Genomic DNA, 16,468 nt, shown 5'->3' with positions numbered 1-16,468 from the left:
CAGTTTTAATTTATGACATCAAAAATTAATTCCAATGTAACCACCTGTTGCTTTGTATGTTCCATCTCAGACCTTGGGTCTCCAACCATTCTCCTTGCCATCGCCTCTATATATTGGGGAAGTTACCTTCAAAATTAGGACTTATTGTGGGATTTCTTGACTTTTCAATTCATAATCCCTCTTCCCTTGATCTCCTCTACACAATTGTGCATTTATTGATCAATTTGGCCGAGTGCATAAGAGGTTTTCAGAGAAGACCAAGTTTAGGGTAAAATTCTTGTGCATATGATGGGATTATCATCATTCCCTTGCATATTGGTTGCATTGCCTCGAGCCTCTACTTTCTCTTTATCATTCCCACACATTCTCCTATTCAGTTTTACTCTATACATGCAAACAGTCCAACAATTAATCACAAACGCTAGTTTTTAAATTCACCAGGCTGGATTGGACGTTAACCAGTGGAGGGAATCTTACTATCCGGGGACATATCTCTCTCGAGAATGCAAGTTTGATTACATGCTAAAGTTGTAATGTGAGTACATGCTTTGAAATGTAAGAAATCAAACACTCTACTCTCTTCACATTGCTGGATTCTCAATCAAATTGTATAAGTCTACTCTAAACAAGCAAGAATCTAGCATGTTGAGAGGGAGTTCTATTGTCCTCTGAGCGAGTTCCTTTCAGCAAAAAAAAAAAACTCGCAGGGCATGGCAAAGGAGACCCCAAAAAGAAGGGGGAGTTTAGAAATGGTGCCTCATTTTTGTGTTGAATTTTAATTTTAATTTATGACATCCAAAGTCAATTCCAATGTAACCACCTGTTGCTCCTTTCATTATGCGTCAGACCTTGGGTCTCCAACCATTCTCCTGCCATCACCTCTGTATATCGGGGAAGTTACCTTCAAAATTAGGAATTATTGCTGGATTTCTTGACTTTTCAATCCATAATCCTTCTTCCCTTGATCTCCTCTACACAATTGTGCATTTCTTGATCTATTTGGCCAAGTGCATTAGGGTAATGGGGTTTAGGGTAAAGTTCTTGTGCATATGATTGGATTCTCATCATTCCCTTGCATATTGGTTGCATTGCCTCGAGCCTCTACTTTCTCTTTATCATTTCCACACATTTTCCTAATCAATTTTGCTCTATACATGCAAAAAATCTAACAATTAATCACTAATGCTTCTTGCATTGGTTATGCCGCCTTGGTGAGGGCATTGTTCGTTTCTCTTTGGTTGGATGACTATTGTAAGCCTTGGAGAAGGTGTACAAGGAGCATAATGCAAGCTTGATTACATGCTAAAGTTGTAATAATGTGAGTACATGCTTTGAATTGTAAAAAATCAAACACTCTACTCTCTTCACATTGCTGGATTCTAAATGAAATTGTATATGATTATTCTAAACAAGCACTAGAATCTAGCATGTCGAGAGGGAGTTCTATTGTCCTCTGAGCGAGTTCCTTTGAGCAAAGAAAAAAATCTAGCAAGCGTGGCAAAGGAGACCCCAAAAAGAAGGGGGAGTTTAGAAGTGGTGCCTCATTCTTCTGTTGAATTTCAATTTTAATTTATGACATCAAAAATTAATTCCAATGTAACCACCTGTTGCTCTGTATGTTCCATCTCAGACCTTGGGTCTCCAACCATTCTCCTTGCATCGCCTCTATATATCGGGGAAGTTACCTTCAAAATTAGGACTTATTGTGGGATTTCTTGACTTTTCAATTCATAATCCCTCTTCCCTTGATCTCCTCTACACAATTGTGCATTTATTGATCAATTTGGCCGAGTGCATAAGAGGTTTTCAGAGAAGACCGGGTTTAGGGTAAAATTCTTGTGCATATGATGGGATTATCATCATTCCCTTGCATATTGGTTGCATTGCCTCGAGCCTCTCCTTTCTCTTTATCATTCCCACACATTCTCCTATTCAGTTTTACTCTATACATGCAAACAGTCCAGCAATTAATAACAAACGCTAGTTATTAAATTCACCAGGTTGGATTGGACGTTAACCAGTGGAGGGAATCTTACTATCCGGGTACAGATCTCTCTCGAGAATGCAAGTTTGATTACATGCTAAAGTTGTAATGTGAGTACATGCTTTGAATTGTAAGAAATCAAACACTCTACTCTCTTCACATTGCTGGATTCTCAATCAAATTGTATAAGTCTATTCTAAACAAGCACTAGAATCTAGCATGTTGAGAGGGAGTTCTATTGTCCTCTGAGCGAGTTCCTTTCAGCAAAAAAAAAAAAACTCGCAGGGCATGGCAAAGGAGACCCCAAAAAGAAGGGGGAGTTTAGAAATGGTGCCTCATTTTTGTGTTGAATTTTAATTTTAATTTATGACATCCAAAGTCAATTCCAATGTAACCACCTGTTGCTCCTTACATTATGCGTCAGACCTTGGGTCTCCAACCATTCTCCTGCCATCACCTCTGTATATCGAGGAAGTTACCTTCAAAATTAGGAATTATTGCTGGATTTCTTGACTTTTCAATCCATAATCCTTCTTCCCTTGATCTCCTCTACACAATTGTGCATTTCTTGATCTATTTGGCCAAGTGCATTAGGGTAATGGGGTTTAGGGTAAAGTTCTTGTGCATATGATTGGATTCTCATCATTCCCTTGCATATTGGTTGCATTGCCTCGAGCCTCTACTTTCTCTTTATCATTTCCACACATTTTCCTAATCAATTTTGCTCTATACATGCAAAAAATCTAACAATTAATCACTAATGCTTCTTGCATTGGTTATGCCGCCTTGGTGAGGGCATTGTTCGTTTCTCTTTGGTTGGATGACTATTGTAAGCCTTGGAGAAGGTGTACAAGGAGCATAATGCAAGCTTGATTACATGCTAAAGTTGTAATAATGTGAGTACATGCTTTGAATTGTAAAAAATCAAACACTCTACTCTCTTCACATTGCTGGATTCTAAATGAAATTGTATATGATTATTCTAAACAAGCACTAGAATCTAGCATGTCGAGAGGGAGTTCTATTGTCCTCTGAGCGAGTTCCTTTGAGCAAAGAAAAAAATCTAGCAAGCGTGGCAAAGGAGACCCCAAAAAGAAGGGGGAGTTTAGAAGTGGTGCCTCATTCTTCTGTTGAATTTCAATTTTAATTTATGACATCAAAAATTAATTCCAATGTAACCACCTGTTGCTCTGTATGTTCCATCTCAGACCTTGGGTCTCCAACCATTCTCCTTGCATCGCCTCTATATATCGGGGAAGTTACCTTCAAAATTAGGACTTATTGTGGGATTTCTTGACTTTTCAATTCATAATCCCTCTTCCCTTGATCTCCTCTACACAATTGTGCATTTATTGATCAATTTGGCCGAGTGCATAAGAGGTTTTCAGAGAAGACCGGGTTTAGGGTAAAATTCTTGTGCATATGATGGGATTATCATCATTCCCTTGCATATTGGTTGCATTGCCTCGAGCCTCTCCTTTCTCTTTATCATTCCCACACATTCTCCTATTCAGTTTTACTCTATACATGCAAACAGTCCAGCAATTAATAACAAACGCTAGTTATTAAATTCACCAGGTTGGATTGGACGTTAACCAGTGGAGGGAATCTTACTATCCGGGTACAGATCTCTCTCGAGAATGCAAGTTTGATTACATGCTAAAGTTGTAATGTGAGTACATGCTTTGAATTGTAAGAAATCAAACACTCTACTCTCTTCACATTGCTGGATTCTCAATCAAATTGTATAAGTCTATTCTAAACAAGCACTAGAATCTAGCATGTTGAGAGGGAGTTCTATTGTCCTCTGAGCGAGTTCCTTTCAGCAAAAAAAAAAAAACTCGCAGGGCATGGCAAAGGAGACCCCAAAAAGAAGGGGGAGTTTAGAAATGGTGCCTCATTTTTGTGTTGAATTTTAATTTTAATTTATGACATCCAAAGTCAATTCCAATGTAACCACCTGTTGCTCCTTACATTATGCGTCAGACCTTGGGTCTCCAACCATTCTCCTGCCATCACCTCTGTATATCGAGGAAGTTACCTTCAAAATTAGGAATTATTGCTGGATTTCTTGACTTTTCAATCCATAATCCTTCTTCCCTTGATCTCCTCTACACAATTGTGCATTTCTTGATCTATTTGGCCAAGTGCATTAGGGTAATGGGGTTTAGGGTAAAGTTCTTGTGCATATGATTGGATTCTCATCATTCCCTTGCATATTGGTTGCATTGCCTCGAGCCTCTACTTTCTCTTTATCATTTCCACACATTTTCCTAATCAATTTTGCTCTATACATGCAAAAAATCTAACAATTAATCACTAATGCTTCTTGCATTGGTTATGCCGCCTTGGTGAGGGCATTGTTCGTTTCTCTTTGGTTGGATGACTATTGTAAGCCTTGGAGAAGGTGTACAAGGAGCATAATGCAAGCTTGATTACATGCTAAAGTTGTAATAATGTGAGTACATGCTTTGAATTGTAAAAAATCAAACACTCTACTCTCTTCACATTGCTGGATTCTAAATGAAATTGTATATGATTATTCTAAACAAGCACTAGAATCTAGCATGTCGAGAGGGAGTTCTATTGTCCTCTGAGCGAGTTCCTTTGAGCAAAGAAAAAAATCTAGCAAGCGTGGCAAAGGAGACCCCAAAAAGAAGGGGGAGTTTAGAAGTGGTGCCTCATTCTTCTGTTGAATTTCAATTTTAATTTATGACATCAAAAATTAATTCCAATGTAACCACCTGTTGCTCTGTATGTTCCATCTCAGACCTTGGGTCTCCAACCATTCTCCTTGCATCGCCTCTATATATCGGGGAAGTTACCTTCAAAATTAGGACTTATTGTGGGATTTCTTGACTTTTCAATTCATAATCCCTCTTCCCTTGATCTCCTCTACACAATTGTGCATTTATTGATCAATTTGGCCGAGTGCATAAGAGGTTTTCAGAGAAGACCGGGTTTAGGGTTAAATTCTTGTGCATATGATGGGATTATCATCATTCCCTTGCATATTGGTTGCATTGCCTCGAGCCTCTCCTTTCTCTTTATCATTCCCACACATTCTCCTATTCAGTTTTACTCTATACATGCAAACAGTCCAGCAATTAATAACAAACGCTAGTTATTAAATTCACCAGGTTGGATTGGACGTTAACCAGTGGAGGGAATCTTACTATCCGGGTACAGATCTCTCTCGAGAATGCAAGCTTGATTACATGCTAAAGTTGTAATGTGAGTACATGCTTTGAATTGTAAGAAATCAAACACTCTACTCTCTTCACATTGCTGGATTCTCAATCAAATTGTATAAGTCTATTCTAAACAAGCACTAGAATCTAGCATGTTGAGAGGGAGTTTTATTGTCCTCTGAGCGAGTTCCTTTCAGCAAAAAAAAAAAAACTCGCAGGGCATGGCAAAGGAGACCCCAAAAAGAAGGGGGAGTTTAGAAATGGTGCCTCATTTTTGTGTTGAATTTTAATTTTAATTTATGACATCCAAAGTCAATTCCAATGTAACCACCTGTTGCTCCTTACATTATGCGTCAGACCTTGGGTCTCCAACCATTCTCCTGCCATCACCTCTGTATATCGGGGAAGTTACCTTCAAAATTAGGAATTATTACTGGATTTCTTGACTTTTCAATCCATAATCCTTCTTCCCTTGATCTCCTCTACACAATTGTGCATTTCTTGATCTATTTGGCCAAGTGCATTAGGGTAATGGGGTTTAGGGTAAAGTTCTTGTGCATATGATTGGATTCTCATCATTCCCTTGCATATTGGTTGCATTGCCTCGAGCCTCTACTTTCTCTTTATCATTCCGACACATTTTCCTAATCAATTTTGCTCTATACATGCAAAAAATCTAACAATTAATCACTAATGCTTCTTGCATTGGTTATGCCGCCTTGGTGAGGGCATTGTTCGTTTCTCTTTGGTTGGATGACTATTGTAAGCCTTGGAGAAGGTGTACAAGGAGCATAATGCAAGCTTGATTACATGCTAAAGTTGTAATAATGTGAGTACATGCTTTGAATTGTAAAAAATCAAACACTCTACTCTCTTCACATTGCTGGATTCTAAATGAAATTGTATATGATTATTCTAAACAAGCACTAGAATCTAGCATGTCGAGAGGGAGTTCTATTGTCCTCTGAGCGAGTTCCTTTGAGCAAAGAAAAAAATCTAGCAAGCGTGGCAAAGGAGACCCCAAAAAGAAGGGGGAGTTTAGAAGTGGTGCCTCATTCTTCTGTTGAATTTCAATTTTAATTTATGACATCAAAAATTAATTCCAATGTAACCACCTGTTGCTCTGTATGTTCCATCTCAGACCTTGGGTCTCCAACCATTCTCCTTGCATCGCCTCTATATATCGGGGAAGTTACCTTCAAAATTAGGACTTATTGTGGGATTTCTTGACTTTTCAATTCATAATCCCTCTTCCCTTGATCTCCTCTACACAATTGTGCATTTATTGATCAATTTGGCCGAGTGCATAAGAGGTTTTCAGAGAAGACCGGGTTTAGGGTAAAATTCTTGTGCATATGATGGGATTATCATCATTCCCTTGCATATTGGTTGCATTGCCTCGAGCCTCTCCTTTCTCTTTATCATTCCCACACATTCTCCTATTCAGTTTTACTCTATACATGCAAACAGTCCAGCAATTAATCACAAACGCTAGTTATTAAATTCACCAGGTTGGATTGGACGTTAACCAGTGGAGGGAATCTTACTATCCGGGTACAGATCTCTCTCGAGAATGCAAGTTTGATTACATGCTAAAGTTGTAATGTGAGTACATGCTTTGAATTGTAAGAAATCAAACACTCTACTCTCTTCACATTGCTGGATTCTCAATCAAATTGTATAAGTCTATTCTAAACAAGCACTAGAATCTAGCATGTTGAGAGGGAGTTCTATTGTCCTTTGAGCGAGTTCCTTTGAGCAAAAAAAAAAAACTAGCAGGGCATGGCAAAGGAGACCCCAAAAAGAAGGGGGAGTTTAGAAATGGTGCCTCATTTTTGTGTTGAATTTTAATTTCAATTTATGACATCCAAATTCAATTCTAATGTAACCACCTGTTGCTCCTTACATTATGTGTCAGACCTTGGGTCTCCAACCATTCTCCTGCCATCACCTCTGTATATCGGGGAAGTTACCTTCAAAATTAGGAATTATTGTTGGATTTCTTGACTTTTCAATCCATAATCCTTCTTCCCTTGATCTCATCTACACAATTGTGCATTTCTTGATCTATTTGGCCAAGTGCATTACGGTTATGGGGTTTAGGGTAAAGTTCTTGTGCATATGATTGGATTCTCATCATTCCCTTGCATATTGGTTGCATTGCCTCGAGCCTCTACTTTCTCTTTATCATTCCGACACATTTTCCTAATCAATTTTGCTCTATACATGCAAAAAATCTAACAATTAATCACTAATGCTTCTTGCATTGGTTATGCCGCCTTGGTGAGGGCATTGTTCGTTTCTCTTTGGTTGGATGACTATTGTAAGCCTTGGAGAAGGTGTACAAGGAGCATAATGCAAGCTTGATTACATGCTAAAGTTGTAATAATGTGAGTATATGCTTTGAATTGTAAACAATCAAACACTCTACTCTCTTCACATTGCTGGATTCTAAATCAAATTGTATATGTTTATTCTAAACAAGCACTAGAATCTAGCATGTTGAGAGGGAGTTCTATTGTCCTCTGAGCATAATGCAAGCTTGATTACATGGTAAAGTTGTAATAATGTGAGTATATGCTTTGAATTGTAAAAAATCAAACACTCTACTCTCTTCACATTGCTGGATTCTAAATCAAATTGTATATGTTTATTCTAAACAAGCCTTGGAGAAGGTGTACAAGGAGCATAATGCAAGCTTGATTACATGCTTAGGTTGTAATAATGTGAGTATATGCTTTGAATTGTAAAAAATCAAACACTCTACTCTCTTCACATTGCTAGATTCTAAATCAAATTGTATATGTTTATTCTAAACAAGCACTAGAATCTAGCATGTTGAGAGGGAGTTCTATTGTCCTCTGAGCGAGTTTCTTTGAGCAAAGAAAAAAATCTAGCAAGCGTGGCAAAGGAGACTCCAAAAAGAAGGGAAAGTTTTGAAATGGTGCCTCATTCTTCCGTTGAATTTCAGTTTTAATTTATGACATCAAAAATTAATTCCAATGTAACCACCTGTTGCTTTGTATGTTCCATCTCAGACCTTGGGTCTCCAACCATTCTCCTTGCCATCGCCTCTATATATTGGGGAAGTTACCTTCAAAATTAGGACTTATTATGGGATTTCTTGACTTTTCAATTCATAATCCCTCTTCCCTTGATCTCCTCTACACAATTGTGCATTTATTGATCAATTTGGCCGAGTGCATAAGAGGTTTTCAGAGAAGACCAGGTTTAGGGTAAAATTCTTGTGCATATGATGGGATTATTATCATTCCCTTGCATATTGGTTGCATTGCCTTGAGCCTCTACTTTCTCTTTATCATTCCCACACATTCTCCTATTCAGTTTTACTCTATACATGCAAACAGTCCAACAATTAATCACAAACGCTAGTTTTTAAATTCACCAGGCTGGATTGGACGTTAACCAGTGGAGGGAATCTTACTATCCGGGGACAGATCTCTCTCGAGAATGCAAGTTTGATTACATGCTAAAGTTGTAATGTGAGTACATGCTTTGAAATGTAAGAAATCAAACACTCTACTCTCTTCACATTGCTGGATTCTCAATCAAATTGTATAAGTCTATTCTAAACAAGCACTAGAATCTAGCATGTTGAGAGGGAGTTCTATTGTCCTCTGAGCGAGTTCCTTTGAGCAAAAAAAAAAACTAGCAGGGCATGGCAAAGGAGACCCCAAAAAGAAGGGGGAGTTTAGAAATGGTGCCTCATTTTTGTGTTGAATTTCAATTTTAATTTATGACATCCAAAGTCAATTCCAATGTAACCACCTGTTGCTCCTTACATTATGTGTCAGACCTTGGGTCTCCAACCATTCTCCTGCCATCACCTCTGTATATTGGGGAAGTTACCTTCAAAATTAGGAATTATTGTTGGATTTCTTGACTTTTCAATCCATAATCCTTCTTCCCTTCATCTCCTCTACACAATTGTGCATTTCTTGATCTATTTGGCCAAGTACATTAGGGTTATGGCGTTTAGGGTAAAGTTCTTGTGCATATGATTGGATTCTCATCATTCCCTTGCATATTGGTTGCATTGCCTCGAGCCTCTACTTTCTCTTTATCATTCCCACACATTTTCCTAATCAATTTTGCTCTATACATGCAAAAAATCTAACAATTAACCACTAATGCTTCTTGCATTGGTTATGCCGCCTTGGTGAGGGCATTATTCGTTTCTCTTTGGTTGGATGACTATTGTAAGCCTTGGAGAAGGTGTACAAGGAGCATAATGCAAGCTTGATTACATGCTAAAGTTGTAATAATGTGAGTATATGCTTTGAATTGTAAAAAATCAAACACTCTACTCTCTTCACATTGCTGGATTCTAAATCAAATTGTATATGTTTATTCTAAACAAGCCTTGGAGAAGGTGTACAAGGAGCATAATGCAAGCTTGATTACATGCTTAGGTTGTAATAATGTGAGTATATGCTTTGAATTGTAAAAAATCAAACACTCTACTCTCTTCACATTGCTAGATTCTAAATCAAACTGTATATGTTTATTCTAAACAAGCACTAGAATCTAGCATGTTGAGAGGGAGTTCTATTGTCCTCTGAGCGAGTTCCTTTGAGCAACGAAAAAAATCTAGCAAGCATGGCAAAGGAGACTCCAAAAAGAAGGGGGAGTTTTGAAATGGTGCCTTATTCTTCCGTTGAATTTCAGTTTTAATTTATGACATCAAAAATTAATTCCAATGTAACCACCTGTTGCTCTGTATGTTCCGTCTCAGACCTTGGGTCTCCAACCATTCTCCTTGCCATCACCTCTATATATTGGGGAAGTTACCTTCAAAATTAGGACTTATTGTGGGATTTCTTGACTTTTCAATTCATAATCCCTCTTCCCTTGATCTCCTCTACACAATTGTGCATTTATTGATCAATTTGGCCAAGTGCATAAGAGGTTTTCAGAGAAGACCAAGTTTAGAGTAAAATTCTTGTGCATATGATGGGATTATCATCATTCCCTTGCATATTGGTTGCATTGCCTCGAGCCTCTACTTTCTCTTTATCATTCCCACACATTCTCCTATTCAGTTTTACTCTATACATGCAAACAGTCCAACAATTAATCACAAACGCTAGTTTTTAAATTCACCAGGCTGGATTGGACGTTAACCAGTGGAGGGAATCTTACTATCCGGGGACATATCTCTCTCGAGAATGCAAGTTTGATTACATGCTAAAGTTGTAATGTGAGTACATGCTTTGAAATGTAAGAAATCAAACACTCTACTCTCTTCACATTGCTGGATTCTCAATCAAATTGTATAAGTCTACTCTAAACAAGCACTAGAATCAAGCATGTTGAGAGGGAGTTCTATTGTCCTCTGAGCGAATTCCTTTCAGCAAAAAAAAAAACTCGCAGGGCATGGCAAAGGAGACCCCAAAAAGAAGGGGGAGTTTAGAAATGGTGCCTCATTTTTGTGTTGAATTTTAATTTTAATTTATGACATCCAAAGTCAATTCCAATGTAACCACCTGTTGCTCCTTACATTATGCGTCAGACCTTGGGTCTCCAACCATTCTCCTGCCATCACCTCTGTATATCGGGGAAGTTACCTTCAAAATTAGGAATTATTGTTGGATTTCTTCACTTTTCAATCCATAATCCTTCTTCCCTTGATCTCCTCTACACAATTGTGCATTTCTTGATCTATTTGGCCAAGTGCATTAGGGTAATGGGGTTTAGGGTAAAGTTCTTGTGCATATGATTGGATTCTCATCATTCCCTTGCATATTGGTTGCATTGCCTCGAGCCTCTACTTTCTCTTTATCATTTCCACACATTTTCCTAATCAATTTTGCTCTATACATGCAAAAAATCTAACAATTAATCACTAATGCTTCTTGCATTGGTTATGCCGCCTTGGTGAGGGCATTGCTCGTTTCTCTTTGGTTGGATGACTATTGTAAGCCTTGGAGAAGGTGTACAAGGAGCATAATGCAAGCTTGATTACATGCTAAAGTTGTAATAATGTGAGTACATGCTTTGAATTGTAAAAAATCAAACACTCTACTCTCTTCACATTGCTGGATTCTAAATGAAATTGTATATGTTTATTCTAAACAAGCACTAGAATCTAGCATGTCGAGAGGGAGTTCTATTGTCCTCTGAGCGAATTCCTTTGAGCAAAGAAAAAAATCTAGCAAGCGTGGCAAAGGAGACCCCAAAAAGAAGGGGGAGTTTAGAAGTGGTGCCTCATTCTTCTGTTGAATTTCAATTTTAATTTATGACATCAAAAATTAATTCCAATGTAACCACCTGTTGCTCTGTATGTTCCATCTCAGACCTTGGGTCTCCAACCATTCTCCTTGCATCGCCTCTATATATCGGGGAAGTTACCTTCAAAATTAGGACTTATTGTGGGATTTCTTGACTTTTCAATTCATAATCCCTCTTCCCTTGATCTCCTCTACACAATTGTGCATTTATTGATCAATTTGGCCGAGTGCATAAGAGGTTTTCAGAGAAGACCAGGTTTAGGGTAAAATTCTTGTGCATATGATGGGATTATCATCATTCCCTTGCATATTGGTTGCATTGCCTCGAGCCTCTCCTTTCTCTTTATCATTCCCACACATTCTCCTATTCAGTTTTACTCTATACATGCAAACAGTCCAGCAATTAATCACAAACGCTAGTTATTAAATTCACCAGGTTGGATTGGACGTTAACCAGTGGAGGGAATCTTACTAGCCGGGTACAGATCTCTCTCGAGAATGCAAGTTTGATTACATGCTAAAGTTGTAATGTGAGTACATGCTTTGAATTGTAAGAAATCAAACACTCTACTCTCTTCACATTGCTGGATTCTCAATCAAATTGTATAAGTCTATTCTAAACAAGCACTAGAATCTAGCATGTTGAGAGGGAGTTCTATTGTCCTTTGAGCGAGTTCCTTTGAGCAAAAAAAAAAAACTAGCAGGGCATGGCAAAGGAGACCCCAAAAAGAAGGGGGAGTTTAGAAATGGTGCCTCATTTTTGTGTTGAATTTCAATTTCAATTTATGACATCCGAAGTCAATTCTAATGTAACCACCTGTTGCTCCTTACATTATGTGTCAGACCTTGGGTCTCCAACCATTCTCCTGCCATCACCTCTGTATATCGGGGAAGTTACCTTCAAAATTAGGAATTATTGTTGGATTTCTTGACTTTTCAATCCATAATCCTTCTTCCCTTGATCTCATCTACACAATTGTGCATTTCTTGATCTATTTGGCCAAGTGCATTACGGTTATGGGGTTTAGGGTAAAGTTCTTGTGCATATGATTGGATTCTCATCATTCCCTTGCATATTGGTTGCATTGCCTCGAGCCTCTACTTTCTCTTTATCATTCCGACACATTTTCCTAATCAATTTTGCTCTATACATGCAAAAAATCTAACAATTAATCACTAATGCTTCTGGCATTGGTTATGCCGCCTTGGTGAGGGCATTGTTCGTTTCTCTTTGGTTGGATGACTATTGTAAGCCTTGGAGAAGGTATACAAGGAGCATAATGCAAGCTTGATTACATGCTAAAGTTGTAATAATGTGAGTATATGCTTTGAATTGTAAACAATCAAACACTCTACTCTCTTCACATTGCTGGATTCTAAATCAAATTGTATATGTTTATTCTAAACAAGCACTAGAATCTAGCATGTTGAGAGGGAGTTCTATTGTCCTCTGAGCATAATGCAAGCTTGATTACATGGTAAAGTTGTAATAATGTGAGTATATGCTTTGAATTGTAAAAAATCAAACACTCTACTCTCTTCACATTGCTGGATTCTAAATCAAATTGTATATGTTTATTCTAAACAAGCCTTGGAGAAGGTGTACAAGGAGCATAATGCAAGCTTGATTACATGCTTAGGTTGTAATAATGTGAGTATATGCTTTGAATTGTAAAAAATCAAACACTCTCCTCTCTTCACATTGCTAGATTCTAAATCAAATTGTATATGTTTATTCTAAACAAGCACTAGAATCTAGCATGTTGAGAGCGAGTTTCTTTGAGCAAAGAAAAAAATCTAGCAAGCGTGGCAAAGGAGACTCCAAAAAGAAGGGAAAGTTTTGAAATGGTGCCTCATTCTTCCGTTGAATTTCAGTTTTAATTTATGACATCAAAAATTAATTCCAATGTAACCACCTGTTGCTTTGTATGTTCCATCTCAGACCTTGGGTCTCCAACCATTCTCCTTGCCATCGCCTCTATATATTGGGGAAGTTACCTTCAAAATTAGGAATTATTGTTGGATTTCTTGACTTTTCAATCCATAATCCTTCTTCCCTTCATCTCCTCTACACAATTGTGCATTTCTTGATCTATTTGGCCAAGTACATTAGGGTTATGGCGTTTAGGGTAAAGTTCTTCTGCATATGATTGGATTCTCATCATTCCCTTGCATATTGGTTGCATTGCCTCGAGCCTCTACTTTCTCTTTATCATTCCCACACATTTTCCTAATCAATTTTGCTCTATACATGCAAAAAATCTAACAATTAACCACTAATGCTTCTTGCATTGGTTATGCCGCCTTGGTGAGGGCATTATTCGTTTCTCTTTGGTTGGATGACTATTGTAAGCCTTGGAGAAGGTGTACAAGGAGCATAATGCAAGCTTGATTACATGCTAAAGTTGTAATAATGTGAGTATATGCTTTGAATTGTAAAAAATCAAACACTCTACTCTCTTCACATTGCTGGATTCTAAATCAAATTGTATATGTTTATTCTAAACAAGCCTTGGAGAAGGTGTACAAGGAGCATAATGCAAGCTTGATTACATGCTTAGGTTGTAATAATGTGAGTATATGCTTTGAATTGTAAAAAATCAAACACTCTACTCTCTTCACATTGCTAGATTCTAAATCAAACTGTATATGTTTATTCTAAACAAGCACTAGAATCTAGCATGTTGAGAGGGAGTTCTATTGTCCTCTGAGCGAGTTCCTTTGAGCAACGAAAAAAATCTAGCAAGCATGGCAAAGGAGACTCCAAAAAGAAGGGAGAGTTTTGAAATGGTGCCTTATTCTTCCGTTGAATTTCAGTTTTAATTTATGACATCAAAAATTAATTCCAATGTAACCACCTGTTGCTCTGTATGTTCCATCTCAGACCTTGGGTCTCCAACCATTCTCCTTGCCATCACCTCTATATATTGGGGAAGTTACCTTCAAAATTAGGACTTATTGTGGGATTTCTTGACTTTTCAATTCATAATCCCTCTTCCCTTGATCTCCTCTACACAATTGTGCATTTATTGATCAATTTGGCCGAGTGCATAAGAGGTTTTCAGAGAAGACCAAGTTTAGGGTAAAATTCTTGTGCATATGATGGGATTATCATCATTCCCTTGCATATTGGTTGCATTGCCTCGAGCCTCTACTTTCTCTTTATCATTCCCACACATTCTCCTATTCAGTTTTACTCTATACATGCAAACAGTCCAACAATTAATCACAAACGCTAGTTTTTAAATTCACCAGGCTGGATTGGACGTTAACCAGTGGAGGGAATCTTACTATCCGGGGACATATCTCTCTCGAGAATGCAAGTTTAATTACATGCTAAAGTTGTAATGTGAGTACATGCTTTGAAATGTAAGAAATCAAACACTCTACTCTCTTCACATTGCTGGATTCTCAATCAAATTGTATAAGTCTACTCTAAACAAGCACTAGAATCTAGCATGTTGAGAGGGAGTTCTATTGTCCTCTGAGCGAGTTCCTTTCAGCAAAAAAAAAAAAACTCGCAGGGCATGGCAAAGGAGACCCCAAAAAGAAGGGGGAGTTTAGAAATGGTGCCTCATTTTTGTGTTGAATTTTAATTTTAATTTATGACATCCAAAGTCAATTCCAATGTAACCACCTGTTGCTCCTTACATTATGCGTCAGACCTTGGGTCTCCAACCATTCTCCTGCCATCACCTCTGTATATCGGGGAAGTTACCTTCAAAATTAGGAATTATTGCTGGATTTCTTGACTTTTCAATCCATAATCCCTCTTCCCTTGATCTCCTCTACACAATTGTGCATTTCTTGATCTATTTGGCCAAGTGCATTAGGGTAATGGGGTTTAGGGTAAAGTTCTTGTGCATATGATTGGATTCTCATCATTCCCTTGCATATTGGTTGCATTGCCTCGAGCCTCTACTTTCTCTTTATCATTTCCACACATTTTCCTAATCAATTTTGCTCTATACATGCAAAAAATCTAACAATTAATCACTAATGCTTCTTGCATTGGTTATGCCGCCTTGGTGAGGGCATTGTTCGTTTCTCTTTGGTTGGATGACTATTGTAAGCCTTGGAGAAGGTGTACAAGGAGCATAATGCAAGCTTGATTACATGCTAAAGTTGTAATAATGTGAGTACATGCTTTGAATTGTAAAAAATCAAACACTCTACTCTCTTCACATTGCTGGATTCTAAATGAAATTGTATATGTTTATTCTAAACAAGCACTAGAATCTAGCATGTCGAGAGGGAGTTTTATTGTCCTCTGAGCGAGTTCCTTTGAGCAAAGAAAAAAATCTAGCAAGCGTGGCAAAGGAGACCCCAAAAAGAAGGGGGAGTTTAGAAGTGGTGCCTCATTCTTCTGTTGAATTTCAATTTTAATTTATGACATCAAAAATTAATTCCAATGTAACCACCTGTTGCTCTGTATGTTCCATCTCAGACCTTGGGTCTCCAACCATTCTCCTTGCATCGCCTCTATATATCGGGGAAGTTACCTTCAAAATTAGGACTTATTGTGGGATTTCTTGACTTTTCAATTCATAATCCCTCTTCCCTTGATCTCCTCTACACAATTGTGCATTTATTGATCAATTTGGCCGAGTGCATAAGAGGTTTTGAGAGAAGACCGGGTATAGGGTAAAATTCTTGTGCATATGATGGGATTATCATCATTCCCTTGCATATTGGTTGCATTGCCTCGAGCCTCTACTTTCTCTTTATCATTCCCACACATTCTCCTATTCAGTTTTACTCTATACATGCAAACAGTCCAGCAATTAATCACAAACGCTAGTTATTAAATTCACCAGGTTGGATTGGACGTTAACGAGTGGAGGGAATCTTACTATCCGGGGACAGATCTCTCTCGAGAATGCAAGTTTGATTACATGCTAAAGTTGTAATGTGAGTACATGCTTTGAATTGTAAGAAATCAAACACTCTACTCTCTTCACATTGCTGGATTCTCAATCAAATTGTATAAGTCTATTCTAAACAAGCACTAGAATCTAGCATGTTGAGAGGGAGTTCTATTG

Source organism: Cibotium barometz, chromosome 14, assembly GCF_041138505.1.
Source record: "Cibotium barometz isolate CiBa-2024 chromosome 14, ASM4113850v1, whole genome shotgun sequence".
In the NCBI taxonomy this organism is placed as follows: Eukaryota; Viridiplantae; Streptophyta; class Polypodiopsida; order Cyatheales; family Cibotiaceae; genus Cibotium; species Cibotium barometz.
This window is presented reverse-complemented; position numbering follows the sequence as displayed.